Source organism: Neopelma chrysocephalum, unplaced genomic scaffold (assembly GCF_003984885.1).
Source record: "Neopelma chrysocephalum unplaced genomic scaffold, ASM398488v2 Primary Assembly neopelma1_25, whole genome shotgun sequence".
NCBI lineage: Eukaryota > Metazoa > Chordata > Aves > Passeriformes > Pipridae > Neopelma > Neopelma chrysocephalum.
Window position 1 is genome coordinate 46,542,419 of NW_020897694.1, and position 13,124 is coordinate 46,555,542.

Sequence of the window (13,124 nt, forward strand, 5' to 3'; positions counted from 1 at the left end):
CCTGTGGTTAGCAGTGCTGAGATTATCTAGACTATTGTAAAACTTGAAGCGGGGGGTGGGGAGGGACAGGACAGCATTTTTCCTGTGCTTCATTGTTTCAGATGGCAGAGCTGTTTTAATTGAAGGTCTCACAAGAGATTGGAAGGAGTAACACCCTCAGGAGGGAGAACTTCAGGCAGAACTTCACTCTAGCAGAATAAAAAGCAATCAAAAAATGAGGGAATGCCTAACAAAGCATACCAGACTTTCTAATGAATGGGCGACACTGCACTGTAGTCATGTGTAGGTGGTACAACATCATACTACATCAGAGTTTAGATATGTGCTACTTTTTGTATGTTGATATGCAGTGCTTCCAGATAAAGAGTTCAGATGCTTATTCTGCAATGTACATCTTTTCAATATAAACAGACATATGGTCTAGGTCGCCCATGAGATGTTGGGCTAGATGCAAGAAGTGCCAACTACAGTTTTGTAGCTTGTATTATGCAGGAGGTCAGTTTGAGAATGACAGTGACCTTCTGACCTTAAACTATGGACCTGGACAGCTGGGGCTGCTCTATGCTGCCATGGTAGAAGTTAGAGGCTTCCTTTGGCTCTGACTTCCTCAAAGGCTCAGGGCTCGGAGGGAGGGAGCTGAAGCTGTATTTCTATGGCTCTTAAATTCTCCTTCCTGGTACTGGGGCTGCTTTTGGATGTGAGGAATTGAGCACTGTGCACTGAAAATATCTGTGTTTACTAACTGCAAAGGAATGCATAAATATAGAAAAATATGCCAGTACAGCGTACTCCCAAAATATGTTACTATGTGGTGCAAGGGGCCTTTGGGTGAGCAGTATCCAAAGGGAAACTTCAGAAGAGAAACCTACAACTTCTCAAGAGAGTTGTCATTTAGAAATGATAATAATAACGCAAACCACAGAAGTCAGTTTCCTGAGTTGCTGTAAATGTGTGTTTTTAACACTCCTTCTTTTCTAACACAAATGTAGGAAGCTGGCAAAGTAGCTAATTTCAGTGCTCTAGAAAAGCCTAAAGTGAAATAATCTAAGGAAACGGAAGCCTCTATTTTTAACCTTCTCTGTCATGGGAGGTGGGGAGAAAGAAGAAGAGGCCATCTACTGTTGAAGTCTCTTTGGTATGTTACTATAAATTTAATCTGATTTCCACTACTGTGGTACTTGATGTTCAGTTATGTTCAGATTAAGGTCACCATAGGTTTGATGGCACAGTGTGTATTCTAGAATTGTGCTTAATCTCCTGTTGCCTGGTTTTTAATTTCTGATTTTTAGGTATATGTGAAATTTTATACTGTAAAATAACCCTCAACATTGCTTGTATTGTCTCACTCTGATTTATTTTCTTATTAAAAAAAATTATTTTTCTGATGATTCTAAGTATTTTTTTAAATTGGATTTGAGCAGGTTCTCTTAGGATTTTTTTTCCATACTGTATTATTGTAGTTCATTAAATTACATTATCTGTCTGGATTTCTCTGGATTTTTTCACAAAGTATTTTATATTCTTATATATAAGCAAAATCATGACAGTGAAGTTATGAGTAATTCCTTGTGTTCCTTGGAAGTACTTTACTGGTCCAGCTTGAAGCTTAAATATGATATATTGCACAACTACTGGCAACCATAGAAGTAACAGCATCAAGCTTCATAACTTTAACCTCTTAAAAAATTTCAGATGAACATAAATCTGTAAAACTGTCTTCCTTTGGGATATAGTGCTAAATTACGAATATTGGTTGGAGAGAATACTGCATTAGTTTGCAAGATCAGCATTAAGGTGGACTATAGGAAGCAAGTCTGTTTGGGGAATGATAATAATAGTAGGATACGTAAATATTGGGAAAAAAGAGGCTGGACTAAGTTTCCCTAAAAGCTTGAAAATTACTGTCTGACAAGGGTGTTGACCTGGAGTGTGGAAGCAGTTGTAAGAGTTTAAGTGCATGTTTTAGAGAATATTCTCCACAACACCTATATTAACATTATATTAATATAGTTGGCTGTTTGTACAGAATGGGGAATGAGATGATGGAAAGCGGTGCCATGGAAAGGGACTTGGGGGTCTTGCTTGACAGCAAGTTGAATATGAGCCAGCAGTGCCCTGGCAGCCAGGAGGGCCAACCGGGTCCTGGGGGGCATCAGGCAAAGCATCACCAGCCGGTCGAGGGAGGGGATTGTCCTGCTCTACTCTGCAGTGGGGCAGTCTCACCTGAATATTGTGTGCAGGTTTGGGCACCACAATATAAGAAAGGTATTAAGTTATTAGAGTGTCCAAAGGAGCGCAGGGAAGATGGTGAAGGGCCTTGAGGGGAAGCGGTATGAGGAGCAGCTGAGGGCACTTGGTGTGTTCAGCCTGGAGAAAAGGAGGCTGAACAGTCTACTCCTCACAGTCTATAACTTCCTTTTGAGGGGAAGAGGAGGGGCAGGCACTGATCTCTTCTCTGTGGGGACCAATGACAGGACCTGAGGGAATGGCCTGAAATTGTGTGAGGGGAGGTTTAGGTTGGATATTAGAACAAGGTTCTTCACCCAGAGGATGGTTGGACAGTGGAACAGGCTCCCCAGGGAAGTGGTCACAGCACCAAGCCTGACAGAACTCAAGAAGCGTTTGGATGATACTCTCAGGCACATGGTGTGATTCTTGGGGACCACTCTGGTCCTGTGGAGGGCCAGGAGTTGGACTTGATGGTCCTTGTGGGTCCCTTCCAGCTCGGCATAATCTATGATTCTGTGATTATATATTTGTAGATAACATGAACTTCTGTTTGTGACTGGTAGATTGAGAATGTTGAGAATCAGAAGTTTAGAAATTATACAAATTAGCATGTCAGCTGTGGAAAAGAAAATATATAAAGGCTGCAAATCATTGCAGAACCATTGCTTTTTCTCTTAGGTAGTTATTTGGCTTAAAGACATTATTTTACTTTGCAGGGGGTTTCTTGCTCCATTGGTATAAAAGCAGCAAAGATTTCGGGGAGATACAATTTCTTTTGTTAGCTCTCCTGATATGTTTGGAAAATAAGACACATTTTAAGCACAGTTTTCTTTAATGGGTTTATTTTTAGAACACTTTTAATACCTTGTAGGTAACCATTGCCTGTTTTTGTAATACCATTTGAAATATGGAGCTTCACAATGAATGGGTAGATGGAGGATGTCTATACATGTGTGCTAATGTATACAATAGTCACTAATGGCTTGTCCATCACCAGTTCTAGGCAGCTGAAACATGCATCCGTATGTGCTTGACTAAGGGTCTGTTACTCCTGGAAGAGTGGAAAAACCTTAAGTAATGAGGTGACTGCCATAGATCACTGCTTGCAAGAAATGGACTCTGAAACCAAAAGCATCAAAGATCCTGTCAACATATTTCCACTTCAGTTGCTTAGTGCTAAGTCAAGGTTAGTAACTCTTCAGGCAAGTGATTGAAACGGTGCCCTTGGATCCTGTGTGCGTGTCACATTAGTTGCACTCTTTCACTCCCATGTACCCTATTGCTTTATTAATGCAGTTCAGAAACTTAAGAAGCAGCAGTCTGGAAAGCCTTCCTCACAGATCTGCAGCATAGTTTGGGCAGGGAGCTCCTGGAGTGCAGTGTAATGCCCCCTGGTTGCGGGTTTCCCTCCATGTCCGTGGGCACTCACTCCACTGAGGGGGGTTGGAGCCACAGCTGAGGCCTTTTACAAGACAAAATTTCTCTCTCTACAGGCAGAGTCAGTGTGTGACAGCACAGTAGCCTGTTAGAAGACATTACATAGAAATGGTACAAGAGTCCATAAAACTTCTAGGAATGTGATACTTGAATGTGTTTGAGAAATGCCATATGTGGTACTTTAAGGAAAAATACAAGATGAGTATAACATTATTTTCAAGTGGGTTGGAAGAGGAGAAGGAGCAAAGCTTTTCTGAAAGGTTAAGTGAGAAACTCTTGTCTTGAATTTTTAATATTAGCTGGCAGTGTAGACTTTTCTGGGTGTGAGGCCTATATTTACTGTTGTACCTCACAATTTGTTTTGAATAGGATGTATGTGAAGTCATGGTATGCATATTCTTTTGGCACTTATCTACACATCACATTGTTCCAAGGCTTGAAAAGAATAGTCTCTTGAATATATATTTTTCCAACCATTGTTTTATACTCAGTCCAGTTGCATTTACTTTTTCCTCCCATTGTTTGTCACTTTTTGCTTCATTTCTCTAGAAATGGTTTCTGGTAACTTTTAATGTGAGTTTTTTATTAATATCACTGAATAATACTTATTGGTGAAAATAGTTTCAGGAAATTAATTTCAGTGAAATTTAATTTATTGCAAGTATAGTAAGTTTTTGGAGGATTGGAGCTTAAAATATTTTAAAACATCAGATTAATTAAATTTTCACTGATAGTAGTGCTGGGCTTGTTTGTGCACATAGACATAACAGATGTCTGTTTCTAATCTCATTAAACTGCAGTTTACCTCTAGGGGAACATGAGCTGTAGCCTGTTCTAAAACATTTTTTCTCTCAAACTACAGATATAAAAAATCCCTTTAGCATCATGTTTATTGGCAAGTTTTCTAGAATGATGGGCCTTCTTAGTGTATGAGGAGGATTTTCTTCTGCTAATAGGCAGTTGTGGACTGCAGCAAGATGTAATTGCATGCGTACCTCAAGATTCTGATGCTAACCTCTGTGCATCTTCAACTACTTGCCTTCCTATTTGGCCCAAAGATTACCAGTTAATGTAAGATTCTCTGTTTTGCTGACTGAGACTTTTCTAAAGTGGTTTAAAGTGTTCAGAAAAGTGTTTCACAGTGCTTTCTCTATTGAAGAATCTTTAAGTTAAACTGTCATTTGACACTTGAATGGTATTTGGACAAATCAATTAATCGTATGTGTGGACAAATCAATTGCGTGTGTGGATGTGTGTGTGTATATATATGTGCACACACACATATTATGTATATTTAATTATTTCCAATCTGGCTAACTGGTAAAGAAGAATGATGGGGGAACGCCTTCAGCAGTGCAGAGGTAACCGTACATTACCAGTGGCTGTTAGAATGTTGTAGCAAAACCTCTGCTGTAATCACATAGACTTCAAAATGTCAAAGAAATGGTTAGTCAGACTTAAGGGTAACAAGGTAGTCAGCTAATTCTGGCGTAATGTTTCTGGATTTAGGACATATGAGGTTAGCGAGAGAATGTAGTAGATGGGCAGACAGTTTTGAAGAACTTTACCCTTTTGCTTCTGTACTGCTGTAGTGAGCAGTGACAGCCCACACATCTTAATAAACTAGAAATGAGAGAGGCAATGTAATAGTTAGGATGTGCTAGTCTCTTTTGATATAAACTTTAAGTGATCCTGCAAGAGTCCTCAGGAAGTATTCCACTGCATGGTAGTGTCTTGCACCATGTAAGACCATTTTATTTGCTTCTTACTGCGATGTAAAGCTTCTTTGGTGCCTCCTATTCTTCTAACATATGGAACTTCATGGACTTGAATTTGGAGTTTTATGTCCCATTTTTGTTCCTCCTTGTCTGCTGAGGACCTCCCTTTTCCTGTCTCCTGCATTTCCTTTCTGCTTTGAACTCCTCCCATTAGTCTTGTTCGTGTGCAAAGGGCTTATTATTAAGAACTTGCTGGTAGGATCTTGCAGGTGCACTTTTTCACCCTTGCTCAAATGACTTCCATAAGCAAAGTGCAGGTGTTTCCTCCTCATCTGATAGTTGCATATGGAAGTTGTGACTAGCAGTCAGAAGTGAACAATTTTGTGTGTGTGTGTATATATGCATATGCTTATGCACAAGCACATGTACAGTCTCTTTGGGGATGATACTGTGTAGGGCCATGAGTTGGACTCGATGATGCTTGCAGGTCCCTTCCAACTCAGCATGGTCTATGATTCTATGCTTACTTGCCCGCTCTAAAGCTGTGCTGTGCCTGGACAGGTGTAGTGTCATGTTTGGATTCTTACATAGGTGGAAGAATTCAACTTGCTTCTCAGATTTTGAAATTCCCTGTTAAATTTTCTTCCTGTTTTAGTTTAGGCTTTTGATTCTTATCCATTTGGTTTTAGTTTTTTATTTTTTAAGGCTCTCCCGTTATGCAAGTCCTCGAGAAAATCTTGTAAATATTTAGAGATTTTGAGTAGCAAAGGGAGCTTTATTAGGATTGGCAAAAGAAGAGTCATAAATATTTCACATGTTATGGTTTCTAGCTAAGAGCATATTCAATATGAAGGTGCAATTTGAAATCAGTTTGGTGTAACTGTAGTCTCCTAATTTCTCCTCCTTAACTGTCTTATCTGTCATATATCCCTGCTGTCCTCTTGTGGCTTATTCCCAGCTGCCATATGTAATTTTGTCTGTTTTCTGCTTTAGATGTCAAGTCGCCTGCTGTCCAGGGTGCCTTTCTTCAGCAAGTCCCTCCAGCAATTTCGTCTGGCCCATTGCTAATCTTAGGTTTTGGCTAGTGGCTTTTTACAGCTGCCTGTCACTTCAGGCTGTCTTTGCACACACAATCTATGTTTTAAAGTGTTCATGGAGAGTCTTACTTAACCCCTCTGCCCCATTTTTAATTGTTTATCTTCTGTTAAAAAAATAATAAATTGCAAAAACAAAACCAGTTTTCTTAAAAGCACTGACTTTTAACCCAGCTGTGATTTTTGAAGAGGGAATTTGGGTTGTGTACATAAAATGTGGGTATATTTTCAGCAAGAATTTCCCATAATATTTGTGTTCTGGATTTGGATATGGACCATAGCTGCTGTTAAGAAATGGATAGCTGCTTGGAAGACTTGTCTGCTTGTGTGGAACTGTGTCAGCAGTTCCTGAGCAGCCAGACAAGTTATGCGAGAGCTGCAGTTGGACATAGCATTTTATTTTATGTTTCAACACACTAAGCCAATATTTCTTAGTTGTTTTGGTTTTTGGGAGTATGATAAAGGATAAAAACAAAAGTATATCATTTGTCTGTTGTTGCTTGTTAGTGAATATTTATTGTTTCTAGAATAGTGAAAGGTAAGGGGATACATTTCTTAGAGGTGTTTGTAGGCAATACCAAGTGCTTTTACTTCTTCAAAGTCAACGAATTGGATAGGTTCTCTCTTACTTGTACATGTGGCTTCACATACCTTTTACATCACAAAATCTAATTGTTTGGAGTTTAAATTAAAAAAAAGGTCTAATAGTGATCAGACATTTTTCTCACATTTGAAGATGCTGATTCATTACTATACAAATGGCTGTCTAATTCCATCCTGTGGCTTCTGTTTTGCACGGTGATGTGTGCTGTACTGGCTTATGTTATTGTCAAAATCATTGAAGGAAATAAACTGATTGGACACTATTAGCACTCCTTAATCTACTTATTTGCAGTTCTTGAAAAAAAAAATGAAAACAGCTGCAAAATACAGTATGGTCTTAAAAAGACAGAATTTTAAGTGACCTTTAGAAGAGCTTGTGCTGTTATTTCCTTGCTGTAGGGTATGTTTTTATTTCCAAGGGAAATTCCTCGCAGCGATGACTCTGAATACAAGTTACCTTCTTTAAGTCCTTTTGTCCTGAGCACAGCATCTCATTTGTGTAAGTTTCTGTCCAGCCATCTGTATTGTGAATTTATTTTAATGAGGGATTGAGTAGATGCTCAGTAAGTTCAGAATTTGAGGTTAAATTATTCAGTAAAATGAAGATACATATATATAATTTGGATTAAGAAGCAGGTTATAAGGAATTTTTACCTTGGAAAGATACATAGAGTTTGATGACCTTTGTTGTACTTTTGACTAAGCACTTAGTATGTCATTTGCCAAAATCCAGTTCATTTTTATGACTTGGCTGCTTGTGGAGAGCTGAATCTGTGATGGAGGACAGACAGGGAGGAAAACCATGGTGTACTCCAGACTGCTGTAACAGGGGATCTGGATTTCATGATGGTACTTGCTGCAAACAACCTGAGCCTGACTGGCATGTGCTGCCCCAAGGTGAGGCTGCGGGGTCTGACTGGTGTGCGCCTATTTCTGAATTGGGGAGGAAGCTCCTGCTCAGCAGCCAGGCAGCAGCGAGTGCCTGACGGGTCCCTCCCTGCCCGGTGGGGTGGGAGGCAGTGGCTGTTGAGGAGGGGAGTGCTCCTTCCAGGGCAGCCTGCTTGGAGGAGGCTGCTGGGGAGCCATGGCTCAACTGGGTGGCCACAGACCCTCAGAGAGGGTCTGTCTGCCCAGACCCAAGCTATGGTGGTGGAGGAGGATGTCCATGAAGTGCCTCCAGGACAGCAGTGTGACTTCTGAAAACAAAATAATAATAAGCCCCCCTTTCTCCCCTTCGGTATAAACAGCTCTTTTTGCTGGTGTCTGTGAAACAACAAAAAAATCATCTTCCATTACTGCTCAATTTAGGATAATTAAATTTTATAACAGTGGCTGTAGCTTAACTTCATGTTTGAAAGGAGGTAAGAAAAAAAATGTCTGGCTGAAAGCTTCAAAGTGTGTGCACATTTTCTCATTTTGCCTTCTCTCTCTCTTGCCTTTTGACACTTCAGTAATATACTCAGTGTAATACTTTCCTTGGATAAACTATTGCTAGATTTATCAGATTGCTAATTCTTTTCTAGTTGTTCTGTTATTTATTTTTAAATTGCTTGGTATTTTTCAGAGCTGTAATGTGAGTTAATACAGTTTCCTAGTTTATAATCTACATTTCTCAGGCAAAATCATCTATCCCATTAGATGGCAATTCAGACTGAGACCAGATTTAAGGCAATGTTACTGCTAGTTGTCTGTTGAGGAGTATCAAATTTTATTAGACGTTTTCTGCTTCTTCTGCTGGATCTCACTAAAATCAGAAACAAAAATAAAAGCATTGTTGTCAGCTGCTGTACTTGCATCCTTCCCTCAGTCATCCCTACAGATGGTAGCTTTTCTTCAGAACTTGGTGGTTCTTTTTCATAATTAGCCCTCGTGGTTAGTGCTTTCCCCTTAATCCAGGCCCACTTTGGAAGATAGGGTGGCCCTGGATGTAATTTAGGTATCTAGACATTATTTGAGAGATGGCAGCTAGTTTGCAATAATGTTTCTACTTTGGAAACACCTTTTCGATTTCCTGTTCAAGATCTTGGAAAAACAGGTTCTGTTTGTCTTAATTTAGTTCCTCCCAGGGGAAGTTTTACTCAATTAGACTTAGGGATTTCAGGCAGCAAGGGCCCTCTGATGTGGCATCAGGGCCATGGGAAGACTGAGAATCTTATCTAATGTTTTCTGAAGCCTTGTGTATTTAGTGGTCTGGTTCTGGTTTTGAATATCTATGAGAATGAAGTTGCTGCCCTGCTCTATACATCAAACTATGTTTTGGAGGTTTGAAGTATGCCTTTTCTTTGAACTCAGAAGTGTTCCTTTAAAGGTTAAGGTTTTGTGTGTTTTTTTGAGGGGGTTGAAATTAGATCCTCTTAACAAAGTATCTAAAGCCGAGAGTACTTTTGCAGTAATTTATCCAAAATGGTATTTAGCCATTGTCTTTTACTTTCTTTTCTTCTTCCCACCCAGTCCCTGCCATGAACTGGTGCATTCAAGAAATGCTTGTTGCTGCTGCACATTCAGAAAGCTGTAGTACTGTATTCTGGAATCCTTCTGCATATGGTAGTGGCTAAAGATATGAAAAAGTATGCAAAGAGGAGGAAAACATCTCTTAGTTTAGTCACATGTTTGGTTTTATTTTGCAGTTTAATTTCTGTATTCTAACTGTTTAGACTGGTAATTGATGCAGAGAAAATGTTGTTAAAACTTGGGGTTTTAGATGTGTCTTGTTTTACTGCATACAAATACTGGACTTTTACTTCTATTTAACAAAAACATGTAATTTGGGCAGACTTAGAAGTGGCAGATCCAAGGTGCTCGACGTTGCTCAAAGATTTTTGTGTCTTGAGTTGATGTGAAGGATTTGGGTTATGGAAGCTTTCTTACATGATTTTGTGTTTGCTTCTGAAGGGTTTCAGGGTCACAAAAGATTAGGTGTCTAAGGACTGAAGAGCATCATTACTTTTGGAAAGGATAAACCTTTCAAGTTGATCAAGAACCAGCAAGTCAGTTAATCTGAAGTTATGGTTGGTTCTTTGATCTATCCAGAATTGGCCCCCATGGATAACTGTCACTCGTACCTGCCCTGTAGCTTCAGTGGCCGCAACCAGTTAATGTTGTAAACTGATCCCAGAGAATTTCTGAGTCTTCAGCTGAAAGTTCAGAACCTTCTTATTAGTGTGTACCAGTTGTTGTGGGTAGAACAGGATGAATGTGGGTAGAACAGGTGTGAATGTCTTAGCTATTGTTTACTACTATGATCACAGAGAAGTGCCTTAGTTGTTCTTTACTGCTAGCTGTTATTCTTTACTACTATGCTGTGAATAGCACAGATCTGGGCAGCCCTGTTTTTTGTTTAATAAAAGATGGCAGCATTTTTGGTCTTTGTCTTTATAATACTTCAAAAAGTTTTTTGTCTTTCATACTTTGAAATGTTTTAACAGATGTACTTGTACCTTGTACAATTCTTTATATAGAAGCAGAAAAGATCTGATCTATTTTATAGTGCTTAAGCTAATTAAAAACAAACCCAGAGGGTAAAGCAGTATTTCCAGAAGATACTTAATTTCAGCAGTCTACTGCTGTCATTTGTGGCTGACCTCCAATATACATATCTGCATCTGTTCCATTTTGTCTTTGTTATTCTGAAAACCCTTAGTTTCCCTAACTGCAAAAAACTGATCTTGTACTCAGACTTGTGCTGCTTAAACCAGAAAGGTATTTTTTCAGTTCTTAGTTAAAGCAGTCCAAAACACAGGGAGAAACTTCCAGTTCTTAGTTTAATATTTTGACCTGGGTTAATTGAATGAAGGTTCAACTACATGGGTATAAATGTGACTGAATTGAGAATCAGTGTGACATTATGCTTTGTCAGGAATCCAACTTGGAGCAACTTTGATTATAGTTTAAAATGGGCAACATCAACTTAATAATGGCCTGAATATCTGGAAGATAGCTTTTTATGTGTTGGGGTATTTTTCTTAAAATTTTTCCTTCAAAACCATTAATTACACTGTTCACACATGCTTTGTATCATTGGAATGAAAACCATTTAGACCAGATGCATTGGTTTTCTTCAGTCTCCCTTTTCCCAAAAGCGAACATTGTCCTTGCCCTGGAAGTCTGAGCCCTGGTGTGATCATGGAGAGTATTGAATTAGAGTTTTTGTAGTGTGAAAGGTTAGAGTAGCATGTGCAGGTTTTATTTATGAATAAAGGGTTGAGGGTATGTTTGTATAACAGGCAAGCAAATCTCATAACTCATTCCAAAGAAAATCTTGTCTATAGTGCAGTAATTTAGAAGCCAATGTCTAGACTACTTTGAGAAATTGTAAACATGATGTCTTCAGAACAAGACCATGGGAGTTTAAGAAAAAATGCCACATGTTGTATTTTTAATATTTGACTGAATTCCAGGGAGATCAGAAGTATTTTGGCAATATTTGGTCTGCCTGACTGCTAGATGAATTACTGAGAGAGTGCATATGTCAGTTCACAGTAACATTTTCTTTCTTGAATGCAGCAGCTTTGGATTTGCTTGATTACATGATATAAACCACGTATTTGGCGGTAACGGAAAACTTTTACTTTAAAAAGTGACACACAAGTTTATGTACAAGGATGTGTACAAGTTTGTGTACATCTTCATCTTACTAAATGTTTATACATGTTGGAGAATCCACAGAATGTGATCTTTGTACTGTTGTGCAAAACTGTTCAAACATTACATTGAAACTGGTGAGGACACTTGAATTATTTTACTACAGTTAATTCTGAGCACTGTAAGAATACTAATGTAATGTACTACTAATTTTAGGAGGCAGGTAAACACAGTTTTTCTGTTTGCTGTGTGCAAAGTTTTGTGCTTTTGTTAGTGGTCGAATAGTGTACTTATTGCACCATTGGAATAGCTGGAATGTAGCTTCAGTGGTATTTCCATCATTTGAAGGCTTTATCACTGGATTGGATTGTTTTGTTTTGGGGAAGGAATTCTAAGTTCAAAGACAGACATGCTTTAATTCAAAGTTACTGTTTTATATCAGTGTTATCAGATGAAGTGCAAATACCTGTCCCTCTCTATTCCGCAACATATTTGTAAGCATAGTTCAAATCTGGTGTCAGCAAACCTGAATTGGGTATTATACCATACTGATGGAATTATGAATAACAGTGTTATGTCATAGGTTGTGCTGAACTTCAGTCAGTCCTGAAATTAATGCATGTATTTAAGGTTTGCAAAGTTGTCATCGTTCTAGGTGTTAGAAATGCCTCAACAAATATGTGAGGAAGGTGTTGGATCTGTATCCCATGTATCATTGAAATTACTGTACTAGTAAAGGAAAACATTATCTTAGGAGTTAAGTAAAAATTAAAATGATTTTGGAAATAGGCATGATTAGACTGAATGCAAAGGCTTTTTTATTTGGATTATTTGTTCTTCCTACTTTCTTATATACTTTGACGTTCTAGAACAGTGTTGATTTAAAGTCTTTCTGTAGAATATTTTCAACATTCCTGTCAACACTGACTTGCTGTTTCAGTTTTCTGTTATCCACTGGTCTATCAAGAGTTTGCCTATCCAGAGATGTGACATTTTAAGCTGCTAGATAGCAATGCTGTTACAAATTAATTACTACTTCTACTCTAATTGCTTCAGGATTCTTCAGAGACATTTGTTTGTCTCTTCTTTTTGAGGGAAAGGAAGTAATTTGGGTGTGTCTGGACCACAAGAATATCATTAATAGTTGAAAACATGTAAACGAAAAGTGGAAATCTGTAATATAGTGCTGTCTTAAGTTTTATGTTATTTTTTAAGGACAAGCAATTGTCCTGCTTTTTCACCTTACAGAAGTTAAAACCTGTAAAAGTTCTAGTAGTTTTAGCAGTGGTGAACTCCAGCTTCACATTTGTGTTCTTTGCGGTATGGGAGAAAAACTGGCAGGACTGCATGCCATTGTAATTAAATTGTTATACATGGAAACTTGAGAGGAGAAGCTAGTTTTACCTGTTTGGGGAGTATCTGTCAGCATATTTAAATGAAATTTTATTTTGAAACTGTATGA

General features: G+C 38.5%; 1 protein-coding gene across 2 annotated transcripts in view; it reads left to right on the plus strand.

Moving 5' to 3' along the window:
- Nucleotides 1-13,124, plus strand: part of WWC3 (WWC family member 3) — a 97,531-nt gene that overhangs the window by 22,813 nt on the left and 61,594 nt on the right. The window lies entirely within an intron of this gene.